This window comes from Trichosurus vulpecula, chromosome 2 (assembly GCF_011100635.1).
Source record: "Trichosurus vulpecula isolate mTriVul1 chromosome 2, mTriVul1.pri, whole genome shotgun sequence".
Lineage (NCBI taxonomy): Eukaryota > Metazoa > Chordata > Mammalia > Diprotodontia > Phalangeridae > Trichosurus > Trichosurus vulpecula.
This window is the reverse complement of record NC_050574.1, coordinates 328,619,768-328,640,479: the sequence shown is the minus strand read 5'-3', so window position 1 is coordinate 328,640,479 and position 20,712 is coordinate 328,619,768.

Below are 20,712 nucleotides of genomic sequence, written 5' to 3'. Positions count from 1 at the left end.
ATGGCTGGCATTTGTACAGTAATTTAAGGTTTACAGAGCTCTTTACATATTTTCAGTGATTGTTATTCAGTCATTTCAGTCATATCCAATTCTTCATGACCCCATTTGAGGTTTTCATGGCAAAGATACTGGAGTGGTTTCCCATTTCCTTCTCCAGATCATTTTAGAGATGAGGAAACTGAGGCAAACAGGTGAAGTGACTTTTCTCTGGTGGAGGGTTAGACATATTCCCCCAGCCCTAAACCAGCTTTCAGGAGGCCTATCTTGGCCCTCAGCTAACTGCCAGTAGAAAGGGGATGATATTCTCTCTCTCTCTCTCTCTCTCTCTCTCTCTCTCTTATAGTTTCACATGGCTTTCAGCTCTGGAGCATGGAGATCTGTTTCCCAAGCAATAGCAGGATGAACTTCCTCTCATATTGGATGCTATCTCACTGTGTAACTGGAGGCCAAAACCTCCAGAGTTCACCATCATTGTTCCCCCTCTTACAAAAAAAAGTATTGATATCTTTTGTTTTAATATCACCTGTCTTAAATATCACCTGTCTTCTAGACCCTCCTCTCTCCAGTGGGTCATCCCTTGTCACAAAGAACAAAAAATAAAAAGAGAAATAAGTGGTTCAGCAAAGCTACCAACATGTTAAGGGATTCTGACAATATATATAATGTTCCATACCCATAGTCCCCCACCTCTAAAAGGAAAGGAGGGGAATGCATTTTCTCAAGTCATCTCTAGGGCCAAACTTCTGAGTTACTGTAATTAGACAGCATTCAATTTCTTTTTATTGTGGTTACTCCCATTTATGTAGTTGCAGTTATTGTGCCTGTTAAAATGCTGGCACATATTAGGAGCTATATAAGTACTGATGGTGATGGTGATGGTGGTAGTGGTGGTGATAATGATGATGGTCATGATGACAGTGGTGATGATGGTGGTAATAATGGTGAGGATTACACTGGTGATGATGATGGTGGTGGTGGTGATGAGGAGGAGGAAAAGGATGACACTGATGTTGTTTTCCTGGTTCTCCTTCCTTTGCTTGGCATAAATCCATCATCCATGTTTTCCCAGGCTTCTCTGAATGGGCACTTCTCCCAGTTTCTCTCTCCAGCATCCACCAGTTACCAGTCTTAACCATTGTTATGCCTGTCTTCTGGCAAATTCCATTTATTCTTTTCAGTTGTTCAAACAGGAGAGGGAAGAGGCAAAAGAACCTAGTTGACTCACTGTGATACACAAATTACATGAGAAGTGCATTAGAAAGAAAGAAGTGCTATATGAGGTAAGGGAGTGTGTATAGCGAGGCTGGGGAAGGAGAGGCAGGGGGAGAGATTTTTAAGAAAAAATATAGGTGGCAAAGAATGGGAATCTTTAATAAATAAATTCCCCATAAACTGAGGAATGGATGAATAAGTTAGAGTAGGGGTGGGGAACCTGTGTCCTTGAGGACACATGTGAAGTTTGAATTCAGTCAACGGACTGAACTTGAGGACCTAGAGTGCCACAGGTTCCCCACCCCTGAGTAAGAGCATATTAATTTGAAGGAATACTATTGTGAACTCTCATGACCAACCAGGATTTCAAAGGACTAATGATGAAATATACTACCTACCTCCCAAAGCAGAGATGAAGGACTCAGAGCAGAGAATGAATCAAATAATTTTCAGGACATCACCAATGTGGACATTTGCTTTGATTGGCTATATATGTTTGTAATGTTTTTTTTTCCTTGTGTTCTCAGTTGGGGGAGGGAGGGGAAGTAAGACGGTAGATCTTGGCTGATTATATATATAAAGAGAGTTTTAATGTATAATATGTATTATCTAGATATTATAGATAGATTATCTAGATAATATATATCTAGCATATCATATAAGTTTTGTATGATATATAATGTCTCCTTATACTTGAAAGAGAGAGAGAGAAACTTGGAAACTCTGATCAACATAATAACCAATCATAATGATAAAACATGTTGTCCCCTACTGACAGACAAGTGATGGACTCAGATCAGATTCAGAATACACACATACACACACACATATATCTGAATCTGCTTTAAGTTCATCAACTTTCAGGAAGTGGGCAGCATGTTTCATATGTATACACACTCTCTCCCTCTCTATGTATTTGCATATACATATATATTTATATGTGTGTATATGTATATATACACATATACATATATATACACACACATTTATATATATATGTGACCTTTAGATATTTAGACATGGCCAATGAGAAATTTTGTTTCACTTGACTATATTTGTCACAAGGATGTTGTTTTTCTTGCTTTCTCAGTGGGGTAGGAGGAAAGAGAAGTAGGAAGGAGTACAGGCTGATCTTTGTTTAAAAATAAAATAAAATTTAATCTTTTAAGAAAGAAAAATATGAAAAGCTACAGAAATTAGCACAAAACCTTGTCTGGCCACACTGTTGGAGCCAAGGGATGAAAGAAAACCACTTGATCCCTCAAGATACCAAATGAAGCAAGAGCTGAGGCCCCAAGGCCAAGTTGCCAGTGAGTTATGGGGTAACTCTTTTGAGACACTGAGAAGGAAGGCAGCTAGAAATTAAAATCTTAATTCTTGTGGCTGAGCTACTTTTTTTTTAACCCAGTCGTGGTTTTTTTGCTCCTTTCTTACCGTACTAGTTGAGTCATAGGAGTGATCTGGCAGCCCCCCACCCCCACCTCCCGTCTGCAGAGTCAACCCAGAGCAAGTGAAAACCTCCCGATAAGGGACTGGAGAGTTGCCTTCTGTCCTCCCAAGCAGAACAATCTGAGACTGTACTTTTCTTGTCCTCCCATTTAGACTGTTCTCTACCTAAGGGCAGGAACTGTACTTATCTTTCAAAGTGTTGTCCCTAACATAATGACCATGTTTATCTAACAGAATTGAATTGAGCTGGCCCCCCAGCCTTTGTGGGGAAGAGGGTCATAACAACCCTGGTCAAAGCAGTTGGCCCGGAGACTCCCCCTCTTCTCCACCCCAGCCCAACAGGTTTTCAAGGGAGGACAGAAAGGACTGAAGAAAGTCTTGAGACTGTAACCTCTGAGACAACCGGTGGCTTTTGGTGGGGTATGCAGTAGCATTAGATAGCTCACATTTACAAAGACTTCTGAGGTTTACAAAGAGGTTTGCACTTTAAGAGGCAGACGGCCGCAGTATAAGGAAAGCTGGCTTCCAGTTGGGCCCCGACACATACTGGCTGTGTGACCCTGGACACTGCGTTTGACCTCTTGGGGTCTCAGAGGATAAGTTGCTGAACAAATGCCAAGCTATATTTGGTAGAAGCTGTTTTCTCATTAGGAGTCTCCTATGCCAAATGACACCTCAAAACTGTTCCACAAAGAAAAAAAAGTCCCATTGAATCTTTACTATAATTCTGGGTAGCAGTTATGATCATTGTCCCCATCTCACAGGTGATGGAACTGAGGCTCAGAGAGTTTCAAGGCCTGGTCCTGGGTTAGGCAGCTGACAAGTGTCAGAGATGGGATTTGAATGCAGGCCCAGTTTTCTGGCTGCTAGGCACTGCGTTCAGTGGCTCTCTTTAGCATTTAATCCACACAACCACCAAACCCCATTCCCCCACACCTCTCCCTGTCCCTTTTTTTATCTCTCCACAAGTCTCCTTCAGGGTTGTAGTCCAGGCTTTGTGACTTACTAGCCTTGCAGCTTTGTGCAACTCACTGCGTCTCTAAGACTCCGTTTTCTCAACAAATGGTGATGATAAATGTCTTGCCCTCACTGCCCCACTATGTTGTTATAAGGGGATTGAGTGAAATGTTTGCCTATGAGCTTGGAAATATTTAGATTTGAGGTAGTATTCCAATTATTTTCCTAAATCAGGAACAATTCCTTGGGAAGGAAAAGCTTTCACTAATAACTCCACCCTGAAGGAGGGATTTCTTGCCTTCCTCTGAACCCTTTTAGTATGTAGAGCCTGCATAGTTCCTTGTGGTATCTCAACTACTGCCATCTTGAAAGTCTTCAGCTTTTTACAAGTTTATGTCTTGTCTCCACAATTCAACTCAGAGCATAGCTAGCACAGGACCTGAATGGGGTTTGGCCCAGGGCGTCAACTTCTGCATGGCCATCCTTCCTCCCTGACAAGGCTCACTTCTGCATCCCCCATCCATCATCCAACCATGTTGCCACCCCTAGGATCCAGGTGACACGGCCTCCCTCTCTTGGAATTTTTCCCACAACCTCCATACAGCTGAGGGTCAGACCTGCCCCTTCCCTGTCATGAATTCACTTGAAATTGTACTGTCTTCTGTAGTGCTAGTGTTGGTGCCTTCGCCAGCTGTGTTGGCCTCAGATAAAAAAGAATTCTGGGTTAACAGCTCTGACTGCATTATAAACTCTATGAGGGTGAGGAGAGGGTCTAAGTAACTAATATAATACCATATACACAGTAGATGCTTAACAGATAAATGCCTACTGAATTTTACTGAATTTTGACTAAGGGGATTGGGGTGGAGAAGGACCTCTTACCTATGGAAAATCCAGCCTGCAGAGACAACACTTTACCAAACACTGACTGGAATGGAGAAAATGAGTGCAGAGAATAAGGAGAGGAGGAGAAATGAAGACAGGATAGATAATAGAGTAGAAGGAACAATGGATTTCCTCACCCTGTCATTTGCACGCACAGGCTGTGTGACTGAGCAAATCACTTATATTTTCTTCCTCTTTTTAAGATCACAGAGCAAAGTTTAGTAAGGAGCTCAAAAGCCATGTAGCCCACCCCTCAATTTATAGAGACCCAGGGAGGCTAAAAGTCCAAGTTTACATATAATTACCATTACACAAGATTACAGTCTCAGAGGTGGGATATGAGAACATGACCTCTGACTTCCTGCTTGGGCTTTAGTTTCTTCCTCTCTGAGATGAGAGAGTTGTCTAAAACAATTGCTAAGGTCACATGGATGCCTATTCAGGAGTCTCCTGTCCAATGTCACACAGAATAGAACATGACAAGTAGCTATCGGCACTACACTGAATAGAATCCTCTGAACACAGCAAATGCTCAGTAAGTATTTGCTGATCTGATTTGGAACTGGTGACATCAGGTGACAAAATGCACCTCCTTTGTTTCCATAAAAAGGTGAGGGACCGTGGCTGTGGAAGATTTTGTACGTTTTCAGGAGCTATCACTGTGTTGGTTGGTCTTGCCTTGTTCATTGGGGTGGGGAGGAGGTGAAGGCAGGTGGGTACTGGGAAATGACTAGGGTGTAAAACAAAAGGCACACCTTTTTAAAAAAGAAAAATAGGGTTTGTGCCTTTGCCAGCAGCAGCCAGGAATCTATAATGTGTCAAACCTAGACCATCAACACACTGAGGAGTCATTCTGAAAAGTCAAGCTGACCAGACAACTGGATAATGGGCAGCAGGAAACTTGTCTTTCTTGTAAACTTTTTGACCAGAAATCTTTCTAGAATGTTTCTCTCACTTCCTAGCCTTCTTTAACAGAAGATAACTGAACTAATGTAACTTATTCTGAATGACTCAAGGTTCATTGTGAACACCAGCTGTTTGTTGCCTGTTGTTGTTGAGTTATTTGGTTATGTCTGACTCTTCATGATCCCATGGACTGTACTGTCCATGGGGTTTTCTTGGCAAAGGTACTAGAATGGTTTGCCATTCCCTTCTCCAGTAGACTAAGGCAAATAGAGGGTAAGTGATTTGCACAGGCACACAGCTAGTAAGTATCTGAGGCCAAATTTGACCTCCGGTCTTCCTGATTCCAGATCTAGCTGTCTCCTGTTGTCTGTTAGTACTTGCTATATGAAGTAATTAATGGGCAAATCACTTCCTCCTCTCTGGGGCCCCTCTCTTGTAGTGGGAGCAATATCCTAACACCCCCCTCTACAACATGCAAGTCAGACTAGTCTTTCCCTAAAAGGTATTGTGATTTAAGAATTCTGATCAATGCAATGACCACCTAAGATTCCAGGAGACTGATGATGAAACATGCTATCCACTCCTTGACAGAGAGGTGACAGACTCAAGATACAAAATAAGACAAATATTTTTGGACGTGGGCAATGTAGGAATTTGTTTTGTTTGACTATTCATGGTTTTTTTAAATTTATTCATTTTGAACTTAAATACAAAAAGATTTTTAAAAAGAACGTTTCCATGTACACAGCACAATATAAAAAGAAGATTCAATATAAAACTATGAATTTCCATTTCATAGTTTGCTTTTTTTAAAAAAAAACCTATGTAATAAATACTACATATTATTTTCAAAGCTACCCTGCTTTTCTTTGCTTCTTTCCAAGTATGCATATTTCTTTTTCAAGAGTTTTGTGGTTTTCTTTTTCAAGAGAGGAGGAAGAAGGAAGGGAGAGGAAATAAATGTTTGTTAATTGAAAAATAAAATAAAAGGTATTGAAACCATCCTTCAGACTTGATTGTCTCAGGGAACTGATTGTTAAGGCTATTGACATCACTTTTTGGTTGCCTGACTACAGAACAACCCCAAGGAGCTGTAGGTCCTTCTTGATGTTTGGCTGGCAGACCATCACAAGCAACTCAGAGGCAGGGGAACGTTACTCACCTGAATCAACTTATAGAGTCTTTGATACATATCCCTGTTGAATATCCTTTCCCTTTAATAGCTGATTAAATCTCCTTTTGTTAACTGTTCAGTGATCTACAAGTATCTTATTTTGTTCTAATATCAAACAGACACTGTGAAAGGACTGATCTGAATCAGGACTGGCCAGAATAGCCCTAATCTTTAAAATAAGGGGCTTAGAGGAAATAGGCTCAGCTTAATTGCTCTAAGAATCTAAAAAATGATGATACCCTCAGGGACCACTGAGATGTCCTAGGCTGTCTCCCCACACGTTAAATGACCTCAGGGTATGAAAAATAGCGTTTCTGACTCCTCCCTTCGTATCCCAACATCTCCCATTCTTCATGCAAATTAGGCTAGTCTTTCTTTAAAGGTGTTGTGACTGAAGAACTCTTTGATCTATGTGACCTCCTGACAGAGAGGTGGCAGACTCAATGTTTTTGGACGTGAGGCAAGTGTTTTTGGACATGGACAATGTGAAAAATTTGTTTTGTCAAAACATCTCCACAGATCCTTTTCTTCTAACATAGAAAAACAATTAAGCAAAACCTACTAGCACAGCAAGCCTTACCTGGCAGCCTAGTGACATGACAACATGACAACCTGTTCTCCTATAGCCCCTCTTCACCAACCCTTTTACTTACAGACTCTTCCTAAAACAGTGATCTGACCATGTTATTCCCCAACTCAGAAATGTTCAGTGGCTTCTTATTAACTCTAAGATAGAATACAAAATCCCTAGCCTAGTATTTAAAGCTCTCCACAGTCTGGCTCCCATCTACCTTTCCAGAACCTTCCTTCCTTCCTTCTTTCTTTTCTTTCTTTCTTGTCCAAATTAATGACTCTTTCCTCTCCATTTTATTAAAAATAGCAGGTAAAAACATCTTCCTGGTGTGATGAAAAATGGTGTGATAAGCCTTCTCTTAGATTTCTTATTTTTCCATTTCTTTTTTTAAAAATAAATTAAATATTTTATTTTTTACCCACTTGCATGTAAAAACAATTTTTAACATTCTTTTTTTTTTAAAAGTTTTGAGTTTCTAATTCTATCGTTCCTTTTCTTCCCTATCTCCTCCCTGAGACAGTAAGCAATCTGATATAGGTTATACATGTGTATTCATGTGTATTTATGTCAAACATTTCCATATTAGTCATTTTGTGCAAGAAAACTTGAAGAAACAAAGAGAGACAGAGAGATGAAGGAAAGAAGGAAGGAAGCAAGCAAGCAAGCAAGAAGGAAGGCTTTGATCTGTATTCAGATGACATTAGTTCTTTCTCTGGAAGTGGAGAGCATGTTCCATCATGAGTCCTTTGGGATTGTCTTGGATCGTTGTATTACTGAGAATAGCTAAGTCATTCACGGTTGTTAATCATACAATATTGCTGTTGTTGTGTATAATGTTTTCTTGGTTCTATTCACGTCACCTTGTATCAGTTCATGTAAGTCTTGCCAGGTTTTTCTGAAATCATGCTGTTTGTCATTTCTTACAGCACAATAATATTCCATTATAATAATATACCACAGCTTGTTTAGCCATTCCCCAGCTGATGGACATCGCTTTGATTTCCAATTCTTAGCCACCACAAAAAAGAGCTGCTATAAATATTTTTGTATAAATAACTTCTTTTCCCTCTTTTAAAAACCTGTTTAGGATATGGACCTAGCAGTGGTATTGCTGGATCAAAGGGTATGTATGCACAGTTTTATAGCTGTTTGGGCATAGTTCCTCCAGAATGGTTAGTTCAGCTCACAACTCCAACAGCTCATTAGTGTCACAGTTTTCCCACATCCCTTCCAATATTTATCATCTTCCTTTTTTGTCATATTAGCCAATTTGATGGGTATGACATGGTACCTAGGAGTTGTTTTAATGGGCATTTCTCCAGTTAATAATGAATTTGAACATTTTTTCACATGACTATAGATAGCATTGATTTCTTCATCTAAAAGTTGCCTGTTCTTAAACTTTGACCATTTATCAATTGGGGAATGACTTGTGTTTATATCTGACTCAACTGAGAAGTGAGGGCTTTATCAGAGATACTTGCTATAAAAAATTTTTTTCCCCACTTTTCTGCTTTCCTTCTAATTTTGGTTGCATTGGTTTTGTTTGTACAAAAACTTTTAAATTTTATATAATCAAAATTGTCTATTTTGCATTTTGTAATGCTCTCTATATCCTGTTTGGCAAGACCTTTCTTGTCAAATACTACTCCCCTTCACACACTCTGTTCCAGCCAAACTGACCTACTGAAGGCAGTTAGTGGCAAAGTGGATAGAGAAATGGACCTATAGTCAGGAAGATCTGAATTCAAATCTAGTTCTAGCTATGTGACCCCTGGGCAAGTCACTTAATCTCTATTTGCCTCAGTTTCCTCCACTCTGAAAGGGGGATAATAGCACCTTCCTTTCAGGGTTGTTGTAAAGAATCCAATGAGATAATATCTGTTAAAGTTTTTAGCAAAGTACCTGGCACACATTAGGCACCATATAAATGCTTATTCCCTTCCCTATGTCTCTAAAGCTATCATTTAAAATAAACATTTTTTTTATTCTATCTTTCTTCTCCCTGCCCAGATCCAGATATCCCATATTTAGAATGCACTCTCTCCTCACCTCTGAATCTTGAGCAACCTTTGACACGCAACTCAGGGACTCCTTCCTATACTGCCTTTCCTGACCCCCACTCCCACAGCTGTTAGTGCTCTCTGCCTCCTCGGACTTTGTGTCTGTAATTTATCATTTACTTATCTCTATATTTGTCATATTTCTGTCCCCCAGTTCCTTGAGAACAAGGATTATTTCTTATGTCGTATTTGTATCCTGGCACCTAGCTTAATGTCTTGCAAATAGGGTTGGAGTTAGGGACTGGCCTTGTGATTTCCCTGCTATAGGGTATTTCCAGATAGGAAAACTCCTTCTACCAATGCAGGTCAGCCCCTTCTCCACAATTTATAGGAAGTTGCCTAGAGCAGTAAGAGATTGAGTGACTTGCCTAGGGTCACACAGCCAGGATGTATTAGAAATGAGGCTTTTACCCAGGTCCTCCTGGCTTGGAGATCAGAACTCCAGTTACTAAATCATACTGCACATAGTAGGTGCCTAATACAGATTTACCAACTTTATTTGGATTGAATAGGGGAAAAGTACATTTCATCATCTGTCTTTGGGAATAGACTGGACATTTCAGTTGTCCCTTCATGCCGCACCTGTGCACCTGCCCTTAGTAACCGTTCCTCACCTCTTCCTAACAATCCCATTTTTCTGTTTCTAATACAATATTGCCGGGGGAACCAGCTGTCCAAACCTGTTAGAATGGCAGGTGTTGTCATGGCCTACTTACATCCTGTATTTGGTCAATGAAATGTCAAGAAAAACAATGTAATGCACGAAATTAGTTCAATGAGACCAGAGGAGCCCCCACTGGAGCCAGCTTGAACTGGTTCATAAAAGCATATTGTTAAATTTTTGGTGTGAGCATTTATGCCTTTCTGCAAATCAGGGCCTGATTTATGTTAGTGTTGATTGTCTAGACTTAAAAGTGGTGGAAAAATTATAATAATGCATATTAAACTCAAAAGTGTATGTACGTTTTACAAATGTATATGTACTTTTTTCTGGAAAACAAGTTGTTAAACATTTGCTAGCACACCATTGCATTTATAACATTGGTGATTAGCCAAACAATTAGAAGTTAGAGATTAGGAGTTTGTTGTGAATCAGCAGTCCTGGAATGGGCAAAGATGCTGTGTCCAGTAACCTCACATGTCCAGAATTTCATTGACTGCAGAAGTACCATCTCCACCTAACAGCACCCCTTTAGATCCCATGCACCTGTCTCAACTGTCAGACCCAGACACTGGAAGAATTAATGTATAACATAATGATGACAGTTTGGGGCAATTTTATGCAAGATTTGCCAGTACAAAATATGAGTAGATGAAGCTTCTTGAAAACAGAAATCGTCTTTTGCTTTTCTTTGTATTCAGAGCACTTAGCACAGTGGCTGGTACACAGTAGGAGCTAAATAAATGCTTACTGACTGAGTGCTGATAAAGTGCTTGAGCTCTTAGATATAGTCTTCATGGACTTTACCATATCTATTCTGGATGCTCAATGGCTTTTCTTTGACTTCTCGGTCAATAAGCATTTATTAAGCTCCTACTATGTGCCAGTTGTGCAAGTCATGTCATCATCTCCCTGATGTCATGGTCCTCTTCAAGAAGGAAGGACAAATACAACCTGGGAGTAGTCCTCTCCTCCCCTCCCTTCCCTTCCCTTCTCTTCCCTCACCTCCCCTTTCCTCTTCTCTTCGGCCAGCAACCCTGAGGGTCTTCATCTTCCAGTTTGATTTTTTCTTTTTTTTCCTCTTTCTTTCTCTCTTTCTCTCTCTCCCTGTCTCTCTCTCCCTCCCTCTCTCCTTCTTTCTTTTCTCTTCTTTCTTTCTTTCTTTCTTTCTTTCTTTCTTTGTTCTTTGCTTGCTTCCTTCCTTCCTTCCTTCCTTCCTTCCTTCTTCCTTCCTTTCTTTCTTTCTTTCTTTCTTTCTTTCTTTCTTTCTTTCTTTCTTTCTTTCTTTCTTTCTTTCTTTCTTTCTTTCTTTCTTTCTTTCTTTCTTCTATTAAAGGGTCTATCCCTTGACTCACCTCTTAAAGAGGCCTATTCACTGAACGGGCATTTCCTCACTAAAGTGAAAACCTGAAAAGCCCTTAGCCTAAAAGGGCCAGGCTCTCCCGTTGCATCCTGGGCCATCTCCAGTCATGCTGGTGAATATCCGACCACTGGACCCAGATGGCTCTGGAGGAGAAAGTGAGGCTGGTGACTTTGCATAGCCCTCCCTCACTCAAATCAAAGTCAACTTCAAGTCATGTCATCATCTCCCTGATGTCACGGTCCTCTTTGAGAACAACAATGTGCCAGGCTTTGTGCTAAGCGTTGGTGATACAAAGAAAGGTGAAAGACAGTCCCTGCCCTGGAGGAACATCCCATTCTCATGGTCCCTTCTTGGTTCTTGGATGGTGTTCTGGGTAGGTGAGGTTGCTGTATCGCTGGGGTCTTGAGAGGTGAAACTTATAACTATAAAACAGAAGCAATAAAATGTGTTTTTTGCTTTGGGAACAACACTTGCCCTTTCCTGCCTCTGTTACTTTGTCATCTGACCTACCTACACAGCGTTAGAAGGGACCCACAAGGTCCCTGGTGAAGCCCTTTCATTTTACAGGTGAAGATATTGAAGCCTAGAAAGGGAAACAATTTAGTCATACAGAAAGTGACAAAGCCAGGATTTGAACCCAGATCATCTACATTCTGAGTCCAGTGACCTTTCCACGGCTCCATACTCCCTCCCTAACCTTATATGTCCCATTTACACCCTGCCCCTCGCAAAAAAAGTGCTTCTATGAGCCAAAAGCTTCAAGATAATGGTCAACTTCAAGAGTGACCGTCAGCCATGCCAACAGCAAAATGAGTGCTAGTACAGATGAAAGCACTGGGTGAAATCGGTAATCAATCAATAAACATTTATTAAATGCCTACTATGTGCCAGGCACTGTGCTAAGCAGTGGACCTATCCGTGTACCTTCGGAGGTGAGGAAGGGGAAGGGGAGGAATGAAGGGGGATATGGTTTAGCATTTCTATTTGATTCAAAATTTTCTTACTATACAATTTGTTGTTTTAGAAGGTAAAACTGTGGTCTCCGACAATTCCTTTATTTTTTTTAAAGTCTTCATATCAGTAGTGGATACTTCCGAGATGTGAATTGAGTTGAACTGAACTGAATTGGATTAATTTGAAAGGCTGGGCATTCATCAGAAGCTAAGAGATCTTCAGGAGGTGAATAACCTTTATGAAGGAAATAGGAAGATTTCCCTCCTATGAAGGAAGAGCTATATCTCATTGTCTCTGTGACCCCAAAGTTAGACAGAATGTAGTCTGCCTTGGTCTGTTGCCTGCTCTATCCTACTGTGCCTATGCCAGCCTAGGCTGCCTCTTCTTGTTATCTCTGTAACCACAGGTGCAAGGTCTGATGAAATAGAAACAGTCCTTGACAAAGTTCTGCAATGAGAAAGGAAGAATGAAAACATTATTAAAGGAAACTGGAGGCCACAAACTGTTTTCAGTTCATGAGTGACTTGTTCATTCCGCAGTGCCCTTACCCATCAGCTTCCCCCATGCCAACAGGTCTGCTGGCCACTAGGAAGGAAGAGCTCTACAATCATTCTCCAAAAAGTAAGGACAAGACCTCCGCCCTTGAGGAGTTTCTAATCTAATTGGAACAAGTCAATGCTCAGGATTATAGGGAATTATAGGGAACCAAGATAGGGGTGTGTGTGTGTGTGTGTGTGTGTGTGTGTGTGCAGAGAGAGAGAGAGAGAGAGAAGGAGGGAGAGAAAGAGAGAAGGGAGAGAAAGAGGGAGGGGGGGAGAGAGAGAAAGAGGGAGAGAAAGAGAGACAGAGAGAGGGAGAGAAAGAGAGGGAAAGACAGGGAGAGAGAGACAGAGACAGACAGAGACAGAGAGAAAATGTAACAAGAAATAGACCCAGTTGCAAAGGAAAACCAGCCAAAAGTCAAACATGAAGACCAGCTATCATTGCTTTCTGATAACTCCATGTATTTGTCTCCAAGTGACATCAACTTAAATGTTCCATTGAGTGCAGTGGGGATGTGGCTGACGTGCAAATGACAGAAGAAGCAGAAGCTGAGCTCTGAGATAGGGGGACCTTTAGAAGAAGGCAAAAGGTAATGAAAACACCATTTTTTTTTATCGTACTTCACAGTTTACAAACATCATCCCCACAACAGCTGGGTGATGTGGGTATTGTGACTAACTAGTCAGTCAATCAACAAGCTTGATAAAGTATCTACAGTTGCAGGCGCTACACTCATCTCTAAGAATAAAAAGACAAAAATGAAGCAAAGAGATATAATGATCAATGTGGGAATGACGAGGGCTGGAGGACTGATAAAAAGTATTTATACACATGTATGGGGTGTATGGGGTGTTCAGGGAGGATTAGCTTCTCTGGTGTGTGGCTTGCCGAGCCCTTTTCAGGGCTCATCCACCTTTGGTGTCCACCTGTGGCTCCAAGAAGCTGTGGCATGTGCAGCGGCTACACCCTGCGTAAAACCATCTTGGCAGATGGGCTAAATCATATTGAGGGTAACCAAGAGGCCTCAAGCTCTTCGGGTGAGTTAGGGGGGATGTCTACCCCAAGTATGTGAAAACCTCCTTGGTGGACAGATGAGAACAATTTGTTCCAACAGCCATGAAGGTGGTTAAGCAGGTGCTATGGAGCACTTAGAGCTTGGTCAAACATCAAAGACTTTTGTCTTGCCACTGGGCTCCGATGCCTCTGGAAAAGAGTGTGAAGCTGATGACTTTGTGCACCCTACCTAAATCCAGTTCATGTGTGAGTCATGACATCACCCTGTGATGTCATTGGTCCTCTTCAAAAGTGAAGGACAACCTACATACCTATACACACATATGTAAACATCTGTATGTAGATTGTTGTTTGCAAGAATAAACCCCAAAATCTGAAATAGTTTTGGAACATTTATTAAGTCATTTGGTAGAGAAGAGCAAACCAGAAAGGTGGTGTGCCTCCCTGTCCTCAAGGTTCTAGAAGGTTTACATTATATAGGATTTAGATAAAGGTCTTCACACATCAACCATATTTAGACAGTTAAGCAATTTTGCCTAGAGAGCAACCTGAAAGCGAGATAGGTTGAGGTGTTATTTAGTCGTTTCAGTCCTGTTGAATTCTTCATGACCTCATTTGGGGTTTCCTTGGTAGAGATACTGGAATGGTTTGTATTTCCTTCCCAGGTCATTTTATAGATGAGGCAATCGAGACAAACAGAGTTAAGTGATTTGTCCAGGGTCACACAGCTAATAAGTGTCTGAGCCTGGATTTGAACTCAAGAAAATGAGTCTTCCTGACTCCATGTCCTTCACTCTATCCACCGCAGCACCTAGCTGCCCTAAGATTGAGATTGATATGGGTAAACATAAAGATTTAATAAAATTCGGGTAGAGCCAAAACACTAGGAGAACCCAAAGCACAAACTTGAATGGAGCCAAAACCTGACTTGGGTGTGGAGTTCCAAAACAAGCATGTTTTGTGTGGATCTAGGACCTAGGAGAATCCAGACTTCCTTGCAGCCTTCTCCAGCATTCTTGGAGAATTACTGAGGTCAGAGCAATATTCTGGATTCAAACAGTCTCTGGACACATAAAGCTAGATTCAAACGAGATTAAAAAGTGATAAATAATGCCTAATATGTATGTAAAGGCATAGACATGTATGTTTACATAAGGAGACAGAAAAATCAGATCATTAGGACTTTAAACTGAAAACAGATAGGGAAGGAGAAAATTGCCCATATATATGGACTAACCCAAATACCACAGAGCGGCAGGTTTGGTGCAGGGGTAAGAATGGTAGTGGGGAAGCCCAGAAATTCACAGGGGCAATTCCTAAGGTATCCCCTTCCTCACTGTGCTCTTATAAGAGTGTTTCAACAATCTGGCTAGTAGCTGTTGTGGGGGTGAAAGACCAACACAAGCCCAACAACAAGCATGCTACCAGCACACTGCAAAAGCCCAAGTTCTTTTGATCTGCTTTAGTAAGGAAAGCAACGTTAAGGGGTTGACAAGCTTACTTTAATTCAGCATACAAATATCATTCACTTAGTTCAGGGGAAAAAACCAGCACCCTGAACTTCAGCGCAAAATACAAATAAATTACAAACATCGACAGACAGACCTAATACAATTCATAGTTTACTGACATCTAGGTTCAGCCCGGGAGCTCATAACAAGGGCTGGCCCAGGGTCATGCCGTGCCACCATGGCTGTGGGTAAGAGCTCCGAAAAAGAGAAAGCCAACCCCAGTTTTATATCTTTTTCAGGGTCAAGGGTGAGTCACCCATGCGACTCACCCATGTGACCTAGAATCAGCACAAAGAAGTGACTTAAACCCACATGGTCTAAAAGCCTCTAATGTCCCAAACATATCACTCAAACTCATCTGTAAACTAGGCCCTCCCTTGAGGCAAGGAGGTCATCAGGGACTCCCAAATCTAATCAAGGAAACAAAGGCCGAACTCTTCAAGGGCACTTGGTTGAGCTGAGTGCTAAGAGCCCAAAACAAGGGGCAAGGGAAAAGGGCAGACTAGAAGTTGTCCTCTGGTGCACACCATACTGGACCCTAGTGAGAACTTGGAGCTGCATAGCATTATGGTCTTTATTATCAAAAACTGGAAAAATGAGAGTACAAAGTAATACAATTTCATAGAAGAAGGGTCATAATAAGCTGTGCTCTAGTGTGCTCCATATTGAACTATGGCAAGAACTCAGACTTGTGTGGCATGATGATGGTCCTTCGTTCCACTTTGTGTCCTTGAAATTATATTTCTTTGGAGTCACACTTTCCCAGTTTTTATTAAGTAACAGTTCTTTTTCTGCCCCTTCTAAACCACCAAACTATTCACAAACAAGGAAGGCATCATCCAATATCTTTTAAAGATGATATGTCTTTATATTTGTGCCATCATTAATTTTCTGTCCAAAACCATTCAAATCGTATCTGAAAACCATGTTTCTTCGTACACATATTTTAACAGTTTTTATTAAGTGAAAGCTCTTTTCCTGTTCCTTTCAGGCATCAAAATATTCATCTGTCTTATATCCTTTTCTAATGCTTTAACTCTTCCTATGCATAGAAGTACTTTCTCTACCCCTTTCAGCATTAAACTGCTCCATATAAAAGGACAGTAAAGGGAAAATGCCTACAGGAGAGTGAAATGAGTTGAGAAATTATTAATTGTTCTCCTTTTGGCAGAGAAAGCCCGCCAGCAGATTGTCTGTGTACTAGAAGTCCATCATCACTAATATAATGTGTGTCTGTGCCAGGCTTATGATATTTCCCATGATCCTCAACTGTTTCAATTGCTTTCCATCCGTCTGTTCTCTCTAATGTCAAACAACATTGTCTCTATTTCCATCACCCACTTATCCACTCTGGATCTTGGATTTCCTCATGAAGAAGTTAATGAGAGGCTTCCACTTATTTAACATAGGTATGTCTCCTCCGCACGTAAGATTTTAAGTATGTGCGTGGGTGCTCCTCCTTAAAGGGTGCCCCTCGTGGTACATGGTTGAGGGGGCGGCAGAAAGGAGCAGGGCTGGGGTCAGAGCTGAGGAATTTAAGGAATGCTTCTCCTTGTAGCAAGAGGTGGGCACCTTGTGGGTAAGTATGATCACCCCACTTCCCATGCTTAGTTCACTTTTTTTTACTCAAAGGCTTCTTTCATTTAAGTCTAGAGGTATTAATATTTACAGATATATGCATATTCATTTGCTATTCTCTCTGCTTATAGATTATCTTATTTATAAAACCTTGCATCTGCCTGTGAGTATGCTTTTGGGGCTTCCAAATGGGATCAGTGTCTGCTTTGACTTCCTGTTCATGCCAGAGCCACTGAGGCAAGGACGTATGCCCTAGTCCTCTACAGACTTCAAAACTTCTCTTCAAAATTCTACCCAGTCCAAATAGTCACATCAGGCAAAGATTTAGTTTAACACTGGATTTAGTTTCATAGAAAGGGGGAACAGGTTTATAAATATTAATAGTAATAGCAGGCAATTAGGGAACAAATTGTTTTTAAACATGGCACCCCATCAGGACTTTCTCTACAACTTGGTGCTCCAAAGTTTTCAAGTTGGCCAGGAAGGTGATCACTACTTCCAGGTGCCAAGAATACCTACCCTGTGGGTCCACTTTCCTAAAACTATTGCTCATGAGCACCCACCAATGAGCTTACCTTTAATAGTTAGCCAGTAGACACAATTAGCTCAAAACAAAGGCATTTACTAAGATGGTATAAAAAGAAAAGTGACTATAAAATGTTCCACCCATAAATCTGGGGGTATGCTTTCACATACATTTATATATATATATACACATACATATACATATACATGTATGTGTGTGTGTGTGTGTGTGTGTGTGTGTGTGTGTATAAAATCCCTGTGGGAAGAGTGGGCACAAGCTTAGATTATACTGATACTCAGGCATACATATAAGGGATATGATGTGTGACCAAATCAACTCCCACCTCGGGTACCACTGGACCTCAATGTCTCCTCTCTCTGTCAAGTCCTCACACTACTTCCTGTAGTGCCTTTGCTGGGTGGGTCCCTCAGTTGGATCCTAGGGTCCACTCCTCTCCCACAGATCAACTCTCTATTACCAGGACTAGTTCTCTCTTGAGATCATAGTTTCTATCTGTCTGTCTGTCTGTCTGTCTGTCTCTATACACACACACACACACACACACACACACACACACACACACCTCTGTACCCTGCTGAATGTGGTTTGATGAGCGTAGCATGAAGATGTGTGTGAATGAAAATCCCTTCCACGCATGCCTGTTGCACTATAGTAGAGATTGAATTCCGCATACCTAGGCAGACCTTAGCAAGCTAGCTTTTTAAAGGTGACACTTCATCTCTGTTAACTGACCTTTTCTTTTCAATGACTACATGCCTTTACAACTTAGGTTAAAACCTCATCATTTGTGATTATATTCTAAATTGGGGGATTTAGTTGGCCAGGTAGTAATTACACCACCACCACCACCACCCCCACCCCAACCGCCCAAGATAAGAAAACTGCTCCATGAACTTCCTGGACTGGGGAATGTACAGATGAGGTTGTCTCAAGAAGAATGGGGAGCTTTTAAGAAGGAAATTCTAATCCATAAGTTCTTGGTCTCAGAACCTTTACTTTCTTAAAAATTACTAAGGACCTCATTCCCAAAGAGTTTTTGTTTATGTATCTACAAATATTAACTGTATTAGAAATTAAAACATGCCCCCTGCAAAAGGGGCCCATATGCATTCTAGGAGCACTGGTGACTCCCCGGCTAGTCTCTCTGCAGAACTATGGAGCAAATGGGTCTGTGGCCCGAGATGCCAACATCCAGGGGGCTCACTTCCTCCTTGAGAAGGCACACTTACTCCCTGCACCAACCACTTATATTTTTCCATTGTAGACACTTAGGCCAACCCACCCCCCTCTTCGTGTGAAAGCATCAATGTCAGTAGTTGGACTATTTTCTACACCACCACCACCATTTCTTCTTTCCCCCTTATTTGCACCCACCCTCCCCTCTTCTCAACATCGCAACCTCAATTATACAGCATCCTTCCACTCCTTTCTTTTTAAACTGCATGTGCTGGAACACATCTACTCAAAGTGCATGATGAACAACCTCCATACCTCAGAGCTCATACACAACCTCCTGGGTGATGTAGGCTAAAGAATTTTCCCCAAATGAGTAAGGCTGTTTCTCATGCCCAGGCATTGTGAGAATATGAACTCCATCCACGAATTAGCCCTCACTTTATTTGATGGAAGCAAAGGCAGGTAATTAAGGATGAATAGAAAAGGGTGGCATGATACTATAAGAAACACTAAAGTTTTGTACAGTCTGGACTTGCATGAATGATAGACCACAGAAAAGTTTTTTCTTTTTTTTTTTTTAAAGCTATGTTGGGTGCAAGAGGAAGGTAAAAGAAGAGATAGCTCCTTTTCCTCCTTAGGAAGGCATAGCTAGTTCTTGCGCCAGCCATTCTCCCTATAACTTATGGTTTAAAGTTTGAAGTAGGAAACTCATGGGAAAGCATTGTCTGACAAAACCTGGAATTACAAGGGGAAGGTGGGTGCAGAGAGAGTGAGAAATGGTGGTAGTGGAGGGAGTTAGGTTTGGGGGTGCATGGCATGATGATAATGAAAAAGGCAGAGAGAAGATAGAACTTATCTTACTTCTCTTTCCTCTACAAAAAAAAGAACAATATTGGATTAGGAATGATAGAGCCAATATGATTAACAAGGAATTGAAAGCTAAAAGACATGGACAACTAGGTGGTGCACAGTAGGCCTGCAGTCAGGAAGACTCATCTTCCTGGGTTCAAATCTGGCCTCAAATGCTTACTAGCTGTGTGATCCTGGGCAAGTCACTTAACCTTGTTTGTCTCATTTTCCTCATCTGTAGAATGAGCTAGAAAAGAAAATGGCAAAACACTCTAGCGTCCTGGCCAAGAAAATCTCACAAGGGGTCAGGAAGAGTTGGACATGACTGAAACAACTGAACAACAACAAAAGTAAGAGACATGATCAAGCTACATCAAGCTGCCTTCAATGGATTTAAGTCACACCGTCCTGACAAGTTACATTACGAGATACCGACTGAAAGGACAGGTGTGACTGCTAAACCGCTATAATAGTTGAAAAATTATAAGGATTGGAATTGGAGAGAGGCAAATGTTGTCCAAATTTGCAAAATAGGGAAGAGAGTGAAATCTTCAAACTATTGGTTTATAAGCCTGACTTAAATTTCTGGCAAAATTTTAGGACATACTCTTAAAAGGAGGGTTTGTGAATGTTAAGAAAGAGAAGCAGTGATTATTAAAAGCCAGCAATGTTTCATTGAGAAAAGTTCATGCAAGACTAACCCAGAGTTAGTAGCCTCTTAGATCAAAGGAATTCAGTGAGACATTTGATAATTTCTCATTTTATTCGTGAGGACAAGATGGAGACAAGATAATAGTTCAGTTAACTAAATTTCATTGAATGACAAGAACCAAAACCTAATGATAAATGGAGAAAAGTATCCAGTGTTGCTGTTCAGCCATTTCAGTCCTGTTGACTCTTTGTGACCCTGTTTGGGATTTTCTTGGTAAAGATACTAGAGTGGTTTGCCATTTCCTTTTACAGCTCATTTTACAGATCAGGAAAATGAGACAAACAAAGTTAAGTGACTTGCCCAGGGTCACACAGCTAGTAAGTGTCTGAGGCCAGATTTGAACTTGGACTCCAGGCTCACTACTCTATTATCCACTGTGCTACAAAGCTGCCCTTATATTAACACTATCTATGTTCTATTGTATTTTTATTTGTTTTTTAAACATTTCCCAATTACATTTTAACCTGGTTCTGGCCCTCGCTGTACCCATACAGCCCATGGATCACATGTTTGACATCTCTGCTCTGCAGCACTTCTCTTATAGGGTTGTTGTAAAGATTGAAAGACATGATGTATATAAAGTG